The sequence below is a fragment of the Trichosurus vulpecula genome, chromosome 3 (assembly GCF_011100635.1).
Source record: "Trichosurus vulpecula isolate mTriVul1 chromosome 3, mTriVul1.pri, whole genome shotgun sequence".
Lineage (NCBI taxonomy): Eukaryota > Metazoa > Chordata > Mammalia > Diprotodontia > Phalangeridae > Trichosurus > Trichosurus vulpecula.
In genome coordinates, this window is record NC_050575.1 from 390,850,058 (window position 1) to 390,873,134 (window position 23,077).

The 23,077-nt window shown below is 37.5% G+C and overlaps 1 protein-coding gene across 1 annotated transcript in view; it reads right to left on the reverse strand.

Moving 5' to 3' along the window:
- ANKRD11 (ankyrin repeat domain 11) overlaps nt 1-22,488 on the reverse strand; it is a 277,569-nt gene extending 255,081 nt beyond the window's left edge. The window contains exon 1 of the mRNA XM_036750516.1: nt 22,430-22,488. The gene's annotated coding sequence lies outside the window, so the exon portion shown is untranslated. The remainder of the gene's footprint in view (nt 1-22,429) is intronic.
- Between the last annotated feature and the right edge of the window lie 589 nt (nt 22,489-23,077).

Sequence of the window (23,077 nt, forward strand, 5' to 3'; positions counted from 1 at the left end):
TTGGAGGTTTTTTTTTTCCATTTAAATGGTAACTAGCAGCAGCTTCTCATTACAATTTATGCATGTTGGACATTTTTGAACTACACCAAAAAGCTAACCAAGTGAAAAGTAATTTATGACTCTTGCACTTCCAGCTACAACTTCTAAAAAGTCCCTATAACTAAAGCTTACTAATTTTGCTGAGGAAATAAAACAACTCAGGTTCAGGAACAGCTCTTGAAAAGATGGCAAGAATTTGATTACTAAGCACCTATCATTAGCTCCTTTGGATAAAACAGAAAATTAGGGCTACCAAACTTACTAGTGGAAAAGAAAGGTGAAAGAGAGGGAGATTGCCTATCCAAGAGTTTTAGTGCAAGTTTTTAATTTATGTTTCTAAGGATGCTACAACGTAAGAATAAGAAGGGAGTATACCCAGACATGAATGGTATTTGTGGAAAGCATTTATATAAGGGGAAAAGCTAGCATGCCAGAAGAAGAACAATGATCAAGTTCTTAGAGTACATGATAAAGAGGCTTAAAAAAAAATTAGAAGAAAACCTTTTGGGAATGCCTAGACATCACTTCACCAAACAATAATAATGGCTGACAAGAGATACATGCTACTGGATGTCCAATGTAACCAAAAGCAGAGTAGCTGGAGATACACAGACAGCTAAGATTCAAGAAGGAACTCAAAAGACTCTCCATGAATTGACATCCTCTACATAGCCAATAACATGTCAACAGAAGTGGCAAACACTGAGTCATCTATATGGTTCACAGAAACAAAGGGATTTATGGTGACAACTCAAGAAAAATTAACTGCTACTGGAAATTAAAGGATTATCCTCTAGAAGCCTATACTTGAAGTAGAGTCAAAGGTGGCACAGTAGCAGATAGCACAAACCCCCTTCAAAAAGACCTAGAAAACTCCTAAAATAAACTGCTCATGGGAAGATGCAAATAAACACACAATGATTCATTTGTCCAATCAATGACCACATATGGAGGCAGAGAGGTTGACAGACACTGGGACAGGATATGGTCAGAAGCATTCCAGTGTCCAGAGATGCTGTGCACAAGGTGAAGGAAAAGACCCAGGGTGATAGAAAGTTCAAATGGACCAAAAAGAAGCCAGTGACTCCATAAGACAAAACATTTCTTGAATGCGGCCTTATTTGATTACAGGTAAATGTCAATGCGGCCTTCCAACATGAAAAGGTTCCCCATCTCTGTTCTGAGGACTTTTGATGAAAAAAACCAACTTATGGGTTATAAGAAGCATAAAAGAGTAAATATGAATACTGATAAGGAACTAAAAAAAAGGATAAAATGCTTACACACAAAAATCAGGAGGTTATCAATGGATCGCCCTCCCTCCCCCTTCCTAATCATCATCTTCAGGGGTCGCAGAGAGAATCTAAATAAACAAGTTCTGGGATAGCTGTGTGTTGACAATCTTAAGAAAAGAAAGGAAAGAAAAGGGAAGAGGAATACACAGAGGGAGAGGAAAAAAAGATTAGGGAAGATGCATGGGGATATCTCCACAAATAAGGAGGAAGAAGGAGAGCAAGCAACCTCAATTTTATCTGAACTAAATAAGAGAAGGAATACAAAGAGGTGAGCACAGAAATACATATCATTCAAGGAGAAAATAGGAGGGTAAGGGAAGAAAGGTAAAGGGGGAATTGGATAGAAGGTAGATTAAGGAAGGGATTAGTCCTAAGCAAAAGAAACTAAAGACCTTCAAAAATATTTGAAGTTTTTTGTGTTTTGTTTTGTTGTTTGTTTTTTTGAGGCTGCAAAGAATAGGAATAGAAGGGGTACTCATCACTCAGGGAATGGCTGAATAAGTTATGGCATATAAATATGATAGAATTATATTAAACAATAAGAAATGATAAAGGAGATGGTTTCAGAGAAACCTGGAAAGAATTCTATGAGCTGATGCAGGGTGAAGTGAAAAGGACTAAAAGGAAAATTTGCAGTATCAACAATATAGTAAAGATAAAGAACTCTGAAAGAAAGACTAAGAATAAAATGTGGTACCCACCTGTTATGAGAAGGGAGAAGGATTCAGAGAGCAGAATGAGGCATATTTTTCTAGATATGGCCAGTGAAAAAATTTAATTTGCTTAATTTTATATGTCAGTAATGGGGTTTCATTTTTCTTTAGTTCTAAACTGTAGGTGAAGGTGAGCAGGTGAGAAAGGGAATTTCTATTGAAATTCTATATATTCTATTATACAGATCTATATAGAGATCTGTTTTTAAACATATTGATATAAAGATGCGACTCAGGTACCATCTTCTACATGAAGCCTTTCCCAATACCCTCACAGCTGCTAGTGCTCTTTCTCCCTAATACCTCTGTATTTAACTACTTGTGTATTTATTAACTTATGCAGTAATGTGTTTATATGTACTCATTTGAATGTAAGCTAATTACCCCAGGGAGGATATTTGAAAGGATACCCCTACTTTGCATGGGTGAAAGGTTCACCAGTGAAGTATCTGTTTTCAAACATTTTCTATGTGTGGATCAGCGCTGCTGATTTTTTCTCAGTCTTTAGAAACAAATGCTTGTATAGGATGGCTCTCAGGGATGGAAAGGAAATGCTGGTACAAATTTTGGCAAAAAAAAAGGCAAAAGATGTCAATGAAAATTATTTTATTTAAAGAATCACACTTAGTAAAGTTGGTTATGAAAAAACATAGCAACTGTAGCAATGTCATCACACGTTGAAAAAATTTAGCACCTACTTAGGAAGACAAAAACCCAATGTCTAGTATTCATAAGAAGACTGCTATCTTCCATGAAGTAACAGATGACAGATCCTATTACAGCAAATACAGCTGTCAATAAATCCTAAAGAACTCAATACGCTATGTATGGAAATGGAAACGTTAACAAAAGGGTTTTAATAGATGCTGCCATATCAACTACCCAAAACGTTCAGGCAAGATGAAATGTTATATAAATGCTATTATTATCTTCATTATTACTCATGAAAAGTTTTCAAAATATAAAGACAGATCAGAAAAAAATTAAAGAAAGCAGAGATAGGTCACCCCATCATCTTCTGCACTTTTCTTATCCCATGAGCCTAAACAAAATGAATTTATATGTGAAAACCTTGTTTCAATTACAAAAGAGCTATGAACCTAGGCAATAATGTGCACAAAATTCATTATAAAATTAAAAAATAAAATATAAAATTTAAGTATAAATACAACTTCATAAAAATTTCAATACATTGTATCAATAAATGATATTAATAAAGCAATTAAAATTTAGAATAATCATGAAATAATAATAAATGCACATTTAAATATAAAATTGAACAAAATATAAAATTGTCCCAGAGTGTTTCTTCCTGATTTCCATTCAAAAATAGAAATACAAGATGAGGATTCTGGTGGTAATGTTACATTTCAAGAATCCTTTAAAGTGTTCAAAATGCAGCTTCTTCTATGGTCCCCACAACAAATGTACACACAGGCAGGGTAAGGATTGTTGACACTTTTCACAGTTGTGAAAAATTAAGACCTATGCCAATTTAAGCTGCAGCTCAAGGACTAAAACTCAAAAGTTTTGAAACCTTAGAGTCCAAGGCTACTTCTACAACAACCTAATTCCCTAATTATGTAAAGATTAACTAAAGCCACAAAATAACGAAATTTTCAAAAATCTAAGTTATACAAGTACCAAAAGTGAGTTGGTTGTACATAACATATACAAATATATACCAATAAACAAGACTGATGGTACACCTCTACTCCCTGCTGGTGAGTCGGGGGCACGCGCGCGCGCGCGCGCACACACACACACACACACACACACACACACACACACACACACATATACACAACATCAAATCAAACCTCCTACTTTGTAGATATGGTTTGTACTTGATCATTCTTGAAAATCTTTACATGATACCAATTATGTGCTAGGAAAATAAGATACATTGGTCTCAAGACTTCCAGGGGCTCCAAAAGTTTTGAAAAAGGAGTTTGTATAGCTCACACGGAGACTAAGAGAATAGGAAACTGGTTCGAGCAAAGGATATTGCTCAAACAGGAATAATATGAAAATATGAAGAATTAAGAAAACTCTAACTGTAACACTAAAATGTAATATATACACAAGTGAAAAATTAAGTCCAACCCAGACCCTTGATTTAATTGTAATTAAGTCAGAAGGCAAATGGTATATCAGAGAATAAAGAGGACTGTCAGACTCTAGTTGGAGTTTAGAAAAAAGGGGATGGGGGACACAACTCAGCTTAAATGTTATACGTTTATCTCAAGTAAGGTCATTAATTATATGCAGTCTTTCACATCTAAGACCCTACCTACTCTTCAAACATTCCCTAAAGAGCTTGAATAGATTTCTCTCTCCGCAGATCTGACAGGGGCAGCTAGATGATCCAGTGGATAGACTCAGGAAGACTCGTCTTTATTAAGTTCAAATCTGGCCTCAGACACTTCCTAGTTGTGTGAACCTGGACAAGTCACTTAACCCTGTTTGCCTCAGTTTCTTCATCTGTAAAATGAACTGGAGAAGGAAATGGCGAACCACTCCAATATCTTTAGCAGGAAAACCCCTAAATGGGGACATGGAGAGTCAAACATCACTACCATGACTCAACAAAAATAACTGATTTGATAGTACCTATAATCATTTACAAATTTGCTAATCAGGTAATATTGATTATGTGAGTCTACTAATATTTACCTTTTCACTGATTCATGATTTGTCTTAGAAACTGGACTCTAAGCTACCTGTAAAATTCTTATTCTCCTTTTCATTCCAGATCCCTCGTTTTTTGGTAGAAAATATAGCGTATCATCAATGAATATATTCTACTTACCTAGCTCATTTGTAACAGAGTAAAGTTTATAGTGGATAATAAGGTTCAAAAAAACATTTTCCAAAAATTGAATTTGAGCAAAATTCAATGTGACAGGAAGGCTAAGGAAAATCCCTTTATCAAGTGGGGAAAAGCTGGGTTGACAACGAGAAAAATAGCTACCACACTTTAAAAGTACTGGCAACAAAAATTAATCCACACATGGTAATGTCTTTAGATGACAATAAAGATTTACAAGGCAAGTTCTTCAATGTATTCGCCAAAATAACCACCAGAGAGCTGTCCATACAATAAGGACCTGACTTTTTTTTTGTCAGTTAACTAATGAAGGCCAAGTAACAGGTACTAACAACATTCTTATTCTCTTATTATATATGCATATTGAGATCCATGTATCCAGACAAGTAATTTCATTGGAATTAGAAGCTCTCTCTACCAATACTGTTTGAGTCCTATGTGACTTATGTTCTTGGAAGTCGCTTGAGGCTCATGGGCAGAAGGGTAGTACGAGAACCAAGGTCTTCCTGACTCCAAGGTTGGCCCTCTATCCAATATGAGAGAATGCAATATAAATAGGTACTTATTTAAGTCTGTTTCTGACACATTATAGCTGTTCTGATTATGAACAACAACTCATTTAGCGTCTCTGTGCAACCAAACAATACTTTAAGACTATGAATGTTAAAGACAAGTTGTCAATCTTCAATGAGAATGTTTGTTTCTGAGTCACAACTCATCTGTTCCAAAGATCTACTGATCTCTCTCTCTCTTTTTTAAACTGTTATAGATTAAATGGTTTGTTGTTGTCATATTCAATCTCCATTATCCCATTTAGGGTTTCCTTGGCAAAGATACTAGAGTGGAGAAGGTGGAATTTTAGCTGGATCTTGAAGGAACCCAGGAAGACCAACAGGCAGAGATGAGGAAAGAGGGCATTGCAGGCATACGGGGAGAGCCAGTGAAAACACCTCGGAATTGGAAGACAGGAGCATTTGTTCAAGGAAGAGAAAGGAGGCCAATGGAAAGTAGAGTACTTAAGAGTAAGAGAATGTACTGCAAGGATCCATATAAAAGGACAGTGAAGGAGGCAGATAAAGGGGAATGTGTGTTGTTACCTGGCCATGTTTAGTGCCAGAAATGAGGGAGAAGTGACTCCTGTGGTCTCTACAGAAAAATAAAGACTGCAGGGAAGTAGGTAAGGAAGTAGGAGAAGGGACTGAAAAAGGAGGGGAAGAGGAAAACCTTATATTGGTTGAGGGAAGGGGTTTGTGGGAAATGATGGAAGGAGTTTTGTTTCCATAGAGTTGAAAGTATCTCCCCCACCACCACCCCTTAGCAGAATATAAGCCAGGTGACTGGTTCTAATCAGAGCTGTGACCCAGGGGGCTTCTGATGAGGTAAAAGGTTAGAAGCTTGTATGTATGCTTAAGGAGCTGTTTGATGGAGGCCTGATTGGGCAGTTCAGGGGGTTGCATCTGGCCAAAGAAGAGCCAGGCAGGAGATTTGAATTAGGAGCCAAAAAAAGGACTGGCATTTGTCTAGTCCCTTGCACTCCCCGTACTCTGTTCAGGGGATGTACCCATTTATTGGGGAGGAATAAATGTGAGATGTAATTAAAACCTTCCTGGGCTTCCGACAAGTATTGTTTGTTTCTAGACAAGGTGTGTTTGTAACAACTGGGGGCTTGTCCGGGATTTGAAACCATTTAGAGAAAAAATCCTGGACAATGAGAAACACACGACCCATTACTTTTAAGTGGTTCTTGTGGTTCCACACTTTTGCTCGCAGACTGTTAAGAATCTCAGGACCAGATTAACTAAAATGGCCAAGAAGGACAAAGGAGTGGATTCTTCTGGAAATAAGGAGCGGATTCTCCTGGAAAGGGGTGGATTCCCCTGGGAAGAGGATTTGAAATATACCATAATGTTACAGATGCTGGGGCAGAAGAAGAGATCTTGAAGGGGTCTCTGGGAAGGATATCCTTTTGTAACTGGCTTAAAAAGTCAGAATAAATTACAACTCTTTTTTCTTTTAAAACTGTTTTCTTTTAACTGGACTGAGTTCAATTTTAAACTGGATTCCAAATTGCTTTTCTTATGTATGCTGTCCTTTAAATGTCTAATGTCTTGTCTATACGTATGACAAAAGTTTCATGGTTTGGGGTGAGAAATTTCCAAGGTCTGTGATTAGGGAAAGAAAACCCTGAGAAAGAACCTCCATTTTTAGGCTTTCAGTGGGAGATTAAGATTCTTTTTAGTTTCAACACTGGCGAAGTTTGAATACTAGACTAAAAATTGAATTATGAAAAGCCAGCAGCTTTTAGAACTGATAAGGAATCAGAGCCAAAGCAGCCTAAGGGAAGAGAGGGCTGATAGGGAAAAAAATAACTGAGGGTTGTGAATTAAGGCTTAATTAGATCCTAAAGGTTAAAAATCGGTATGCTTACATTAACTCAGTATATCTGACATCAAGTGTTTCAAAACTGAAAAAATAAAGGGAGTCTTCTGTATGATAATGGGATGATCACTTTAGGGGTTCAGTGGTCTGTTTAGAAGGTGACTAATTGTTAGACACTTAACTTTAAGTCTTTAAGGTAAAAGCAGCTAGAGAAGAAGCTTAGTGAGTATAATTTTTTTTCATTTATTTGAAATATTTGCAGTAGTTTAGGTCAAGATTAGGAAAGAGACTGAAATTGGAGCAAGAATATGGAAGATAAATTAGAAAGATAAGGATTTCGTTGGGGGTGAAACTGCAGTTTGTAGCCTCATTGGAAAATAAAGCTGATTAGTTGGTAATGAAAGATCTTACTGAATCTGGGTATTGACTATTGTAATAACACTGATTTGTATAATTATTAAACTTTGCCTGTGTAAAGTATAATTGAATTTTGTTTCCACAGAAATTATATAAAAATATGATTTGAAGCCACACACTACTGGCTAGGGCTACGAAATAAAACTGCCTTCATAAGCAGTTGAGGAAGCTGGAATTCTGAAAATCAGCATGTCTAAAGGACTAGCTCCTTTAGAACAAAGAAAGGCCTCTGGAATCTCAAAGGACTGCCAGATCAAAGGTAATTCACCTAGAACTGAGATCTTTATTACTGATAATCCTGGGCTCTTAGTCAATTCAGGAGCAGCAAACCCAAGTGCTCTTAGCCACTCTCTCCTCATCCTTCTTTAGAAGACTCAAAGTCTTTAAAGAGTGAGAAGTTTTTTTGCTTCAAAGGGAAGTGGCTGCACCTCCTTCAAATTCCTCAGGCATTTCATTCTGAAGGGTAAGAGGGGGAACTGAAATGTAGAGTGAAAAGACGTAATAAAGGTGTGGGATTGGGTGAAAAGCGGACCAGTGAGGGTCAGGGGAAGAACTTCAAGTCTGGATGATCTATAAAAGCAAGTAATGATGAGAAATAAAAATCTTTTTTTTTTTTAAATTCACTCATGGCCATGCAAATATTCCTAATACCAGGGACAGAGGCAGTGGTTCTCCCAAACGAAGAACTATTCAGTGCTGAAAATGTTACATAAAATGTATTTAAGGGAATATATAAATGGGAAAAGTAAAAGGATCAGTAAATTCTATGTGTGATAATCTAGAAATGTAATTGAGATCATCTTATTTCTAAATTGTATTTTTAGAGTTCTTTTAGGTTGTAAAATCTGAAAGACTGTTGTTAGGTAGAAATGTGTTAAAAACAATTTTAATTGGAATTTTGTTATATATGAATTTATTTCTTAAATGGGTGTGATAAAAATGTGGTAGTTTGAAATTGCCATATTTGGTTTTAAATAAGTCAAAATAACAGAAATGCATTCACCTCAGTTGATGAGTTGTTTCAAGTTTAAAATACATATTCAGATAAATTGTTTTATCAATTATAGCATTTGTGAGATTGTTAAGACTTTGTGAAATCTCTAGTAATTTTTGTCAATCATCTACAGAACAGTTTTCTGACAATTTGGCACTTTGTGTCTGGGAATTTAGTTGTCATAATACTTTAGGAATTTATGAAAAGCAATTCCTCTTATAATCTAGATGTTGTTAGATTAAGAATTGTACTTAATCAGGAATTGAGGCTGTTAACTAAAATAAGGATTTAGGGCAAAAGTTCTTATCAACCCTGTGTAAAATCTTGAATTTTTTGAGTCTCTGCTTCTGGGCAAAAGTTAATCCCTCCCTATTGTGACCTAGATCCACCCCAGACCTCATTTTAATATGGCTCTCCTCCCAGCATGCAGGCCAATCAATTGGCATCCCTTGGGAACACCTACTCTTTGAAGGGCATATGATTTATGACCCTCATTCAGGAAGATTGTTAGCTAAGTTATTTATGGTCACTGTTTTAACATTAATTAATCACTGTATAGAAAGGAAAGGGGGGGAGGGGCAGCAGTTAAAGTCAGCATAACTGATTTCTAGTGAATGTTTTTTAGGATAAGATTAGAATTTGAGATGCGGGTCCAGGTAAAGTTTGATTTGTGAAACTCGCCATCTGATGTAAAAGAATAAACCTTCTAGGGGAGATGGCATTAGTTGAGAGAGGTAGAGGCAATTTACAAAGACTTTCTACTATTAAAATCCACTATGATCCTTTAAGGTTGAGGGAGAATCTATATATTAATTGAGTCACATCTCAGAATTGCTTAAATTTAGATAAAAAGAAAAGGCTCCGGAAATAAAGAGGTAGCAAATCAATGAACAAATTTATAGGGAAAAAGAAAAGTGAGACATAAAGACTGGGCCCCTTCAGTTGAAGGAGCTGGAACACTGTAAGAAATGGGAGGAGTTTTGTTTCCACAGAACTAAAGGTGTATTTCCTCCGCCCGCCCGCCCCCCCCCAACAGAAACCAGGCCTCAAGGCTGGTCAGGTGAGAGGTCAGAGGCTTGTACACATGCACATGCTTTTTGGGAAGACAGTCAGGGGAATTAGAGAGGCCAAACCAGGTTGAACCAGTTCAAGCTTATCTAGGGTCTGGTCTTGGTCAAGAATCCAGGCCTACTGATTTGCATCATTTGCATATGTTAAAGAGGGAAAGTAGGGGAAGTAAAAGAACACAGTTTAATCCTAAACTAAGACAAGGAAAATCTAATTAACTTCACTTTTACTTCTGTATCCTTATTATCCTACCTATATAAACTGTATAACCTAGGAAAACTATGTAAAAAATAAAGATTGCAAACTAACCATAACTCTAGCAGGAGTGGAGGGAACGGTTACCCCTGCTCCTGCAGCTGTATCAGTGCGAGTGTTCCAGCGAGCACTACACCTGTTCTCTTGAGGAACATAATAAAATGCCTCCCTCTGCCCACTCTAGGCCTGAGTTCTTTGGGTGAGAATGGGCAAATCACATGGATTTTCCTAAGGTTAAGGAAAGGAAAGCAATGAGCAGCAGAAGCTCATTTCAGGCTTACTTCCTGATCCTACCTTGGGGAGTCCTGTGATTCCCCACTGTGGTGTTAAGAGGGCTACCACTCTGGATTCCCTTGGGGAACCCTGTGGTCTGCACAACCTTCTGGAGGGGCCATCACTTGGGTCCCCTTAGGGTCTGACCCCTAGGAGGCTCTGGGATCTCCACAGATTAAGGCGGCTACCACTTGTTCTTCCTCTGGGAGTCCTGTGATTCCCCACAACTGTTCTAAAAAGACCCCTAGGGGCCCTGTGAACCCCACTGATTAAGGGGGCTACCACTTGGCCTCCTCTGGGAGTCCTGTGGTCTCTCCACAGCCTTCCTTAGGGATTATCACAGGGGCCCTGCCTAGGAAGTCCAGTGATCCCCAAAACCACATTTTCTCACAATTTGGGAAAGTCCAGTGATCCCCAAAATTGCATTTCTCAGAAACACTAACCTACATTTCCCAAGGTTTGCCCACTTCCCCCACCTAAGTTCCACTACTTAAAGAAAGCTTCTGGTAAAAAAATTCCAACAAATGAGAAACATTCTCCTGAGTAAGAAAATACCAGAGAAACAGAGGCATTCTCATTCTCTTTGTTTTTAGACAAGAGAAGGGAAAAATGTGTGGGTATTTCCAGTTAAATTTTCAAACACTGGGTCACAAAGCCTAGCAGAAACTTGGCAGCTCTCACTGCCAGAGTAAATACGTTCCAAGGCTATATCAGGCCTTAGCACTTGCAATGTGAATACTGCAAATTTGCTCCTCTTGATATCACTGTAAAAAGTGGTCATTCTAATATTACTGAAGCACCCACCTACCATAATGAGGTAAAAACTTTCTAGGGATGTATCAAATTTCCTTTCTGTTCCTGGAGACCAGCACACATTGATACTTACTAATTCTTACTAATACCGTCTCATTATCAGCCCACCCTCAATCCAAAAAACACTTAGCCATCTGGCTAGATCCAAGAGCTAGACATGCACAGAGACAACCTGATTCTCCTCTAATACAATTCAAGTATACTCTCTAGGAACAATTCATGGAAAGGGAGAATTACTTTAGAGAGTCTCTATGATTAAGTACTTCACTGTGTTATTCCAAGGCTGACTCAAAGTTCACAAAATGGGAAACAATTAAATGTCTAAGCCAGGGGTAGGCAACACATGTGGCCCCCTAAGTCCTCAGCTGCGACCCTTTGACCAAATCCAAATTTCATAGAACAAAGCCCTTCAATACAAGGATTTCTTCTGTCAAACTTGGACTCAGTCAAAAGGCCACACCCATAGAACTAGAAGGCCACAAGTGGCCTCGAGGTCACAGGCTCCCCACCCTTGGACCCTAAAACAAGTTAGGAATGAACATAAAATTCCCTAAGTCATTGGTCACAATACATATTACAATGGCGGTTACTTCATATGGAAACGGTTAAGATAAAATACAACAGCAGAACTTAAGTCATCCAAGAAAATACCTGAGTGGGATATTGACACTCCCACTATACCTGTCAGTCAACTAACACTTATTTAAAGAACAAAATTTGGAGCAAAGCAATGGGTTAAGCCCTAGGGATACACTGAATGTTCAAAAGACAGTCCAAGTTCCCTAGAAGTTCCCAGTCTAATCAGGGAATGTCAGCCTTGAAAGTCGTCCAAAACCTATTCCATCAGTCAATAAACATTTATGGGGGCCTACTATATGCCCAACACAGTACTACGCACAGATGATTCAAATACAAGAAAGACAGTCCTCCCCATCATTTAAAATCCAATGATGGTATTTCTGGGTCAAAGGGTATGAACATTTTTATAGCCCTTTGGGCACAGTTCCAAATTGCTCTCCAAAATGGCTGGATCAGCTCACAACTCCACCAGCAATGTAACAATGTTCCAATTTTCCCACATCCTTTCCAGTATTTATCATTTTCCTGTTTTGTTATTTTAGCCAATCTGACAGGAAAGATTTGGTATCTAAGAGTTTTGATTTGCATTTCTCTAATCAGTAGAGATTTAGAGCATTTTTTCATATGCCTATAGATAGCTTTAATTTCTTCCTCTGAAAACTGCCTGTTCATATCCTTTGACCACTTCTCAATTGGGGAATGGCTTGTATTCCTATATATTTGGCTCAGTTCTCTGTATATTTTAGAAATGAGGCCTTTATCAGAGATACTAGTTGTAAAGATTTTCTCCCAATTTTCTGCTTCCCTCCTAATTTTTGTTGCATTGGCAATACCACTTCTAGGGTTGTATCCCAAAGAAATTACACAAGCGGGAAAAGCACCCATATCTACAAGGATATTGATAGCAGCTCTTTTTGTGGTAGCCAAGAATTGGAAATCAAAGGGATGCCCATCAATTGGGGAATGGATGAACAAGCTGTGTGGCATATGAAGGCAATGGAATACTATTGTGCCATAAGAAATGGGGATGATACGGACTTCATAACAACCTGGAAAAACCTACACGACATAATGCTGAGTGAGCGGAGGAGAGCCAGGAGAACATTGTGCACAACCACAGATATATGGATTCCGTGAGGACCAACCCTGACAGACTTCGCTCTTCTCAGCAACACAAGGTGCAGGCAGAACTCCAAAGGACTCACGATGGAGAATGCTATCTACATCCAGAGAAAGAACTATGAAATTTGAATGCAGATTGAGGCACACTTCATGCTTGCCTTTTTCTCTTCTCTTTTGTTTTTGGGTTGGGTTTTTTTTTTTTGGTTCTGTTTCTTCTTTCTCATTATTCATTCCATTGGTCGTAATTCTTCTCCGCAACTTGACTAGTGTATAAATTAATTCAATGCGAAGTCATTCGTGGTAGTTATATGAGATTCCATGACGTCTAGGGGAGGGAGAGGGGTGGGAGGGGAGAAAATCTGGAACTCAAAATTATGTAGAACCGTCTGTTGTAAACTAAAAATAAAAATAAATTTAAAAAAAATTAAAAAAAAAATCCAATGAGGGAAAGATTGCAAGCCCACCAAGGGAAGCTGAGTGGTGTTTGGGTGTGTACTGAGAGGTGGGGGCACCTTAAAGAAGGACACCAATGATATTCAAGAGTGTAGCCACTTGGGAAATGAAGAAATGGATGGCCTGCCACTCCCCCAAACTTTGTAGTTCATGGCTGCACCCACCAAATGTGAGGGGCAGAGGGTAGTGAATAAGTTTAAGTACCAAGGGTGACAGGATCTTTTCAAGCCATCCTTGTTGCCTTCCTTAGGCCCTTCCTTTCACTCAGCTTCTAATATTATTCAGAAGCTCAAGTCAGAATGCTCCAGGCAACAAAGGTCTTTGAGTCAGACACATGGGAGCAACCCTAGCTAATAGTAGCTACAATGTGAACATCAGACTGCAAGCAAATAAGTCCCATTTGGGACCAAGAGAAAAGCAATCACTATAATATGTGGCCCTAACTCTTTCAGAATTTTGGGGGGGTTTTCTTGGCAAAGATACTGGAGTAGTTTGCCATTTCCTTCTCCAGCTCATTTTACAGATGAAGAAACTGAGGTCACCAGAATTAAGTGACTTGCTCAGGGTCACATAGTAAGTGTCTGAGGCATCATTTGAACTCAGGTCTTCCTAACTGTAGGCCCAGTGTTCTATACACTGTGCCACCTAGCTGTCCCATGATGTATAAAAGTACAGAGAACAAAATAAAAATTTTTATGTAGTTATAGTTTTCATCTTCACTAAGGTCTACTTCAATTTCTGGATTGTATCATGGAAACGCCTCTGGGTTTTAGAAGGCTGTGCCAATGGAGTACAAGTCCTGACAAGTCCTGCCCAGCTGGAAAGGTCATGACTATAAGCCCTGTAATATCTGTCATCTAAGGACAAGCCACCTAAGTTTGAAAAGACCTAACAAATCCAGAATCTTTGAGAGTGACCATCTACCTAAGTAATTAAGAGGGTTGTAGATTCCCCTCAAATGCCTTAGGAATAACCACATTAGAAACATCACATTTTAAAGTACTGAAATACGACTTTTAAAACCTCTTCATTCCTAAATCCTGTCCATCCACAAAAAAGACTTAAATTTACTTTTTCTAGAAGTGGTGTTTCTATGAAATTGTCAAAAAAAATTTTCTTCTCTCAAGAGAACAGACATCCGTAGCACAATTACCATTTTACCACCTACCAATAAGAAACAAAGCAATATTTCTAAAAACAAACAATTCATTCCAAATAGCAAACATAACTATTTCTTATCTAAAATATATCTTCTTTTTGTGGTTCCTTTGTAACAGAAGACACCAAAGTGAGCCAACAGCTCCACCCCAGTTGAGAAAATGCAGGGGAAGAAAACAGGAGCCACAACTATTCCAGGCTAGCCCAGCTCACTGTTTTTAGTTGGTGTGTGAGTGGAATTCAGCTCATGCCTTTTTTATTTTACCTAGTTTCCAATTCTCTTTTTTCTTGTGTACATTTTTCTACCTGCCAATTCAGTCTACTTGAAAGAAGGGATCATATCTCTTAATGTTCTACAATAGTTGCTGTGTTTCTAAAAAGCTAGGAGTGTGTTTTGGGAAAAGATTCCATGATGATTCATTTCCGTGCTAAGAAAAAAAATAGACACTTTTTCTTTATTAGCATCTAAAAGGATGCACTCTAGGTCACCTGTGGACTTATAGTAATTTATAGTATAGCTTTACCTTAGTATCCTAAATGATAATCAAAACTAACATTCTAAAGTTCAATAAGTGTTACCTCATATTTAAATGCTTGTTCCTTCTTCTGTAATAAAAAAAATTCACCATGAAGGAATATTGACATTTATTTTTAATTCCTTACAAGAATTATATAAAATTGCTTCCTGTTTTCAGAAGTGGGGAGAGGAGGAAGTTTGGAACTCAAAACTTTTTAAAAATTGAATGTTAAAAACTGTCTTTACACATAACTGGAAGAAATAAGATACTATTTAAATAAATCAAAGGAAAATAATTTAGCTAAGTCAAAGTGAAAAACTTTGTACATCAGTAAAAATCTAACCTGGTCTTGCAGCTGTATCAGTAATGCTATAGCATTATATATAGCATATAGCAAATATGATCAAAATATCACAGGAAAATGGTATATAACAATGGTACCAACAAGTTTTTATCATGACTCCAGCAAATACCAAAGGGAGAGGGGAGCAGGTGAGGCACAGGACTGGAGAATCTCGGGCTCTCCAAGGCCCCTCTCCCACAGTTCCCACATTTTCCACAATGCCCTTCAGCCTTAACTTCTCACTCACCCCTACCTATCTAGGCAGTCTCCAAATCTTGCTATTTCTATCTCCACAACATCCATATCATTAGGCCCCTTTGGTCTACTCACACAGCCATCAAATCTTTTACTCCCATCTTTGTACTAGCTGCCCCACCCCCCCACCCCCCGTCCCCCACCACACTCCATGACTGGAACTGTACTCCCACTTCCAAGAATTCCTTTCTTCTTTCAAGACCCTTCTAAACGAAGCCTTTCCTGATCTCCCCAACTACCTTGTATTAAACAACTACCCTGAGTCAATCAATCAACCAATAATGCAATAAATGTTGGCTAACTGTCAAAGTCATGAACAGGGGATACAGAGAATGGAACAATCACTACTCTCCAAAAGGCTTATAAATACAAATATATGCAAAGCAGTTCAATATAAGATTCTTTATAAGGGTGGGCAAAAGCATTTGGAGGGAAAGGGTCAGGAAAGGATTCCTGCAAGATAGTACTTGACTGAGTTACTTTATAAAGAGAGAGATTCTCCAAGACAGAGGTAGGAGTGAAAAAGAAGAGAGATGGGAGACCTGTGAGAGAAACAGAGAGAAGGCCAGTCTAGGTAGATGCAGAGTATGGAAGGGGGAATGACATCCAAGGACACTAGGTTGTACAGGCCTTAAAAAGTCAAATGGATGTTCTGAAAACCAAATAAAATTATTTATATAAGGCTAAAAAAAAGTTAGAGTTTATATGTACACATCTCCCCCAAAAGAATGTAAGCTACTTGACAGGTAGGATCATCTTATTCTTTTTTGTGTGTGTGTGCAAAACCTTTTAATTTTTTATTTATTTATTTTTTTTTGGCAACACATAGTTCTACATAATTTTGAGTTCCAGATTTTCTCCCCTCCCTCCCCAAGATGGCATGGAATCCCATATAACGTCCACATATAACTTCGCATTGAATTAATTTACACACTAGTCTGTCAGGGTTAGTCCTCAGAGAATTCATGTATCTGTGGTTGTGTATAATGTTCTCCTGGCTCTGCTCTGCTCACTCAGCATTATGTCATGTAGGTTTTTCCAGGTTGTTATGAAATTCGTATCATCCCCATTTCTTATAGCACAATAGTATTCCATTACCTTCATACACCATAGCTTGTTCAGCCATTCCCCAATTGATGGGCATCCCTCTGATTTCCAATTCTTAGCTACCGTAAAAAAAGAGCCGCGATAAATATTTTTGTACACATGGGTCCTTTTCCCACTTATGTGATCTCTTTGGGTTACAACCCTAGAAGTGGTATTGCTGGGTCAAAGGGTATGAATATTTTTGTAGCCCTTTGGGCATAGTTGCAAGTTGCTCTCCAAAATGGCTGGATCAGTTCACAACTCCACCAGCAATGTTCCAATTTTCCCACATCCTCTCCAGCATTTATCATTTTCCTGTTTTGTTATTTTAGCCAATCTGACAGGAGAGATACGGTATCTAAGAGTTGTTTTATCAGTGACACTAGTTGTAAAGATTTTCTCCCAATTTTCTGCTTCCCTCTTAATCTTTGTTGTATTGGCTTTTTTTGTACAAAAACATTTCAATTTAACATAATCAAAATTATCCATTTTGCATTTTGTAATGCTCTCTATCTCTTGTTGGGCCATGAATTCTTTTCTTTTCCATATATCTGATAGCTAAACTATTCCTTGCTCTCCCAATTTGCTTATAGTTTCAGACTTTATTCCTAAATCATGAAACCATTTTGACTTTATTTTGGTATGTGGTGTAAGATATTGGTCTATGCCCAGTTTCTGCCCTACCATTTCCAATTTCCCCAGCAGTTTTTGTGAAATAGTGAATTCTTAGTCCAGAAGCTGGCCTCTTTGGGTTTATCAAAGAGTAGATTGCTATAGTCGTTGACTTCTCCATCTTGTGTACCTATCCTATTCCACTGATCCACAACTCTGTTTCTTAGCCTGTTCCAGGTAGTTTTGATGACTGCTGCTCTATAGCACAGTTTAATATCTGGTATGGCTAGGCCACCTTCTCTAGCATTTCTTTTCATTAATACCCTAGATATTCTAGACCTCTTGTTTTTCCAGATGAATTTTGTTATTATTTTGTCCAGCTCAGTAAAATAATTTTTTGGTAGTTCAATTGGTATGGCACTGAATAGATAGATTAATTTAGGTAAAATTGTCATTTTTATTATATTAGCTCAGCCTAACCATGAGCAACTGATATTTTTCCATTTATTTAGATCTAACTTTATTCGCGTGGAAAGTTTCATAATTATGTTCATATAGGCCCTGGGTTTGTCTTGGCAGATAAACTCCCAGATATTTTATAGTGTCTACAGTAACTCTGAATGGAATTTCTCTATCTCTTGCTGTTAGGCTTTGTTAGTAATGTATAGGAATGCTGAGGATTTATGTGGGTTTATTTTATATCCTGCAACTTTGCTAAAGTTCTTTATTACTTGAAGTAGTTTTTCACTTGGTTCTCTAGGATTCTCTAAGTAAATCATCATATCATCTTCAAAAAGTGATAATTTAGCTTCTTCTTTGCCTATTCCAATTCCTTCGATTTCTTTTTCTTCTCTTGTTGCTAAAGCTAACGTTTCTACTTCCAAATTGAATAGTAGGGGTGATAATGGACATCCTTGTTTCACCCCTGATCTTACTGGGAATGCATCTAGCTTATCCCCATTACAAATAATGACTGTTGATGGTTTTAGGTAGATGATATTTATAATTTTAAGGAAGGCTCCATTTATTCCTATGCTTTCTAGTGTTTTTAATAGGAATGGGTGTTGTATTTTGTCAAAGGCTTTTTCTGTATCTATTGAGATGATCATATGGTTTCTGCTAGTTTTGTTGTTGATATGGTCAATTATGCTAATCGTTTTCCTAATATTGAACCAGCCTTGCATTCCTGGAATAAATCCTACCTGGTCATAGTGTATTATTCTCATGATAAGTTGCTGCCCCTAGAGTCTAGCACTGTGCCTAACACATAGAAGCTTGTTATTAAATGCTGGCTTGATTGATTTATTTAATCAACATCACATGAAATGAAGGACTTTTTCTTTGGCTGAGGAAATTCAGGCTCCCACCAATCCGTCACCTGTTAAGGAACAAAATACCTGCCTCCTGATCTATTTCAATGTGCCCAAGATCTGAGGAACCAAGGGATGAGGTGAGGAAATACCAGTCCAGGTTGTGAGCGTGTTTTTCTGCCCAAAGTCTGTGTGATTATTGCCAATTATTGCTACAACTTATTTCATAATCCTAAAAGAAATTACAAATTTAACCCTTCTAATATTCTACAACATTCAACGTCTTATTCCTAGGCAAATCAGCACACATTTAAATATTAGTCAAACCTGTTACATGTTTTTTAATGTAAATGTTATACTAAATACTAAAACTAAATACAAAACACTATACTAAACACTAAAAAAAAATCATATAAATGATGCTGCCTTCATTAGGATATGCAGCTTTCAAAGACCTATTTCTTTTTGGACAAATGGTTTGAAATGGTCTTTGCACAATAAATTTAAGCTTTACAACTGTATCTTTCCAGGCAGGCAAATTCTGAAAAGCAATCCTGTTTAGTAGCCCCACTTTATGCATTCTTTGAATCTTACACCTAACATGTTCATTACAAACCCAATAAAACTGTGTGCCCCCAAAAATTACTCTAGAAAACCATTTCCATCTCATTGTTTCTCTGAATAGATTTGACCCCTCTCCCTCTGCTTTTTTAATGAAGATGTTAAAGGGGTGAGAATCATACCAGCTGTCAGGTTAAACTAGGGAACTAAATTAAAGAAAGGTCAAAACTACGCAATATATTGCACATGAGATCAACAAATCTTGGGGCTAGAAAGGAAGCTTGAAATAGAATCTAGACTATTCCTCTCCCTTTGTGAAAATCTCTCCTAGCCACAACGGCCTGATGGGAGAAAATGTTATTTTTAAAGAACGCCCATTTGAGGAACTTGAAAGCATCAAAACACTACTCCTAAATTTCTCATAGTACCATAGCTCAATGCTATTTCTTTCAGAAATCAAAATATTACTGTATATGTGGTTATGGTAAAAGACATGACAAAAGGAGCCAGAGAGTCCACATTAACACCTATAAGACATCCTTTCTTATACTTGTCAGTAAAAAGGCACCGAGCTACTGGTCTAAGAAAAAAAGGGTATTTCTGTCTCCAGGGGTTGTGAGAATTAAGTGAGATCATGTGTAAAGACTTAGCACAGTGCTTAGAATATAGTGGGCACTTAAGAAATGCTTATTCCCAATGATATTCCCTCTTCTCACTGATTCTCAAGGTTGAAGGTGGAGTGTGAATGAATGAAGGTGGAGAAAGGAAGATTGACAGAAACATAAAGCTCACTAAGTCTATGATCTCCCCATGTCCTAGTTTCAATCCCCATGTAAATGAGCTTGCCTAACTCCACTCACTCTGTTTTGTGACCACATACCCTCAACCCTATTTCACAAATGTCACTAAACACAAGAGGGACCTAGCTAAGTGTGGCTTGGCCAATAAGTCAACAAGCATGAGTCAAGAATTGTGCTAAGTCCCTGGTACACAAAGAGAAAAAGTGACACAATCACTGTTTTTACAGAGTGCACAAAGGGGAAAGGGGGGAGGGAAGGAGGAGCCACAAGCCTGGGCCTCAGAGACAATACAGGTGTGTAAACTGATTTATATAAAATATCCATGCACCCAACTCTATTAGGAAAACAAGTTAAAAATGTCTTCAAACAGCAGTCGGTGATTTTTTGCAAAAAGGAGATGAACTCATTTAAATTCAAATACTGTCAGAAAGGACTCAAAAACAACAATCATCTAAATGACTTTCATTTCAGTGATAGATGGCACTAAGCATCCTAAATTGATTAAAATTCTGCATTGAAAAAAATAAAACTTTCCATGTTCCTAGATAGAAATCTGTCAACAAAATATTTATTACAACCTTTCCAGGAGAGCTCTTTATAACTTGAATTCACGGCAATACAATGGAAGACTTAAACTGATACACTGCTTTCTTTTTGTCAAGGAAATCCTTTCTTTTAATTATTTGAAATAATATTGATGAAGGGAAAGCAAAAATGCCTTATCTTGGTCTCAAACTGCTAAATACCATTGAGTCAAATGTTGTTATAATCAGTCCTAATAGTATCAACTCTTCCCACTCCCTTTATCTTAAAATAAAAAACTTTCAACATATTCTCATTGCCTACTGAAATAAAATCCCAAATCAAGAACCTCAAAAATCAGAAGTTGATCCTCAACATATAGCCCTCTAGCCATAGTAATCATCTAAATACACCTAAACAGGACTTACTTATTTCAGTTTCCTGCTCTGTTTCTTGTTTAACCTACCCATCCTTAAAGACTCAGCTCAAGTAATCAACAAACATTCACTAACCAGCTACTCTGTGCCCAGTAATGCCCTTCACAGGAAACCTGATCAGTTAATTCCAATTAATGATCCTTCCATTCCCAAGATGTTTGCCTTCATTTGCCTGCATCCTCACTGACCGATGTTCCATTTACTATTATTTATCCTTTCTAGTTCTGTCTCTACCTAGATAATAAATTTTCATGGGGGAAAAAAACATCTTAAACATCCAAAATGAAGTGTTCAACAAACCAATAAATTGAACCAATAGATACTTTCTAACAAGCCAAATGGACCATCATTCATCTGAATCTCCCAAATGAATGTGACCCAGTATTGCAAATAAGTTTCTAAAAATTAACAGACCCATCAATATTTCATTAATTCTCTCCTCCTTGGTACAACAGATTCTCACACACGCACTCTTCCTCAGACATGCTGGCCTGTCTGTACTAACACTCATTTCCTAAACTAAGAGAAAACAAATATAAGCATGCACAGAATCAGAAGCACTATATTCCCTTTCCACTGCAAGCACAAATTTTAACAACAATAATTAACTAAAACGCAACAAGCAAGAGGCTGAAGGAAGCAGTGATAACAAGGCAACATTGCGCTTCCAAGTGGCCTACTTCACTTAAGACTGAGGTAAAAAAAAATAAGGAAATTCCTTTGAGCAAAGGTAAGAAAGGGAAAAAACTTATTTTAAAATCCAACTGGCCCCACTGCCTGATTTATTTTATGGTAACAGGCAAATTTTGAGGATGCACCAGGTTTTGGGGTGGCAGGGATGTATTTATTATACAATAAGAATGGTCATGTGAAATAGCTTGCTTTGCCTAGACACACCTTGTTAAGAAAATCAAAACCTGAAATCAATTACTAACATTTTCCTTCGAACTCTTCCTTCCAGTAAAAGAGGAAGAATCCTGCTCAGTTTGTGGTCATTGGCCTGAAGAGTGAAGTGCCATGCAGTGGAATTTTTCTCAAAACCAAGGAAAAGAAAGTCATCCAAGACAAACCATCCAGGCAGATACACTACAGGGTCAACAAAACTTTACCACATTTAGCTGTGATGATTCAACGACTAAAACAAGTAGATATGAAACATAAGCAACCTTATTACAAAATGAACAAAAATAATATTAAAATATGATCAGTCCTACAAGGTTTCTAAAAACAATACTACTAATTCTAAAAAGTATAAAAGCTACTATTACCCCAAACTATCAATCCACACTGAGAAAGGTTATCCCAGAGACAACTATCTCTGACACAGGATTTAGACAACCAAAGAAAACACAACCAGGCTGTGGGCTTATATCCACTCATTTAATTACTCAGAAGAATACTGTAGACACTATAGAGGCTATTCATTGATAGCCCAATGCTAATTACCATCACTGAGAAAGTACTTAAGGCTACAATAATTTGTCATGGATACAGGCTAAAAGTAATTTGTAAAATGATACAGTATTTTCACAAGATCTCTGCAAAATAATGCAACATACATAAAAAAAAATGAGAAGTAAACCACTAAAATATTTACCGATTCCATAGTTGAAAGCAGTCTTTTATCAGGATGTATATATTAAATCCAACACAAGTCACAAAACAGCTGTTTGTAATTCTGAAACAAAAAAACAAAATTTGTAAAAGTTATTACCTTGTTTATTCCACGCTTCAAAAGGAAAATCTTCCCATTTGGACAAAACATTCAAAGCAAAATATGCTACAACTTCAAAGCTAGGAAATCCTGTACTCATCCCCAAAGTACCCTGTTTACCAACAAGGTTGTCCATTTCTACGGACAAACACTCCCCTTCTAATCCATCAGTCAGGTTCATACAAACTAAGATGCAGTCTCTCTCCTCCCACACACCCCAGTGGCACAAGCAAGAGTCACATCACATCTTCTAGAACAGAATAATGGCAATTGGGGGGGGAGGGGGGGGCGCACGTCAGTATCAAAGTAAACCTTCAATGAAGCCCATACTGACTTTATATGCACTAAGTAATGTAAGTTTAATTATACTTTTGCTTAGAATACTCATAATCTACCCTTGAAATCAAGGGAGGGGGATATTTAACATGCTACCAAATCACTCAGGCTTGCAATCTTGTTATGGTCCTCAAATCCTCCCTTTCACTCACTTCTCACATCCAAGTCTTGCCCTTCCCGTCCCCTCCCCGCCCC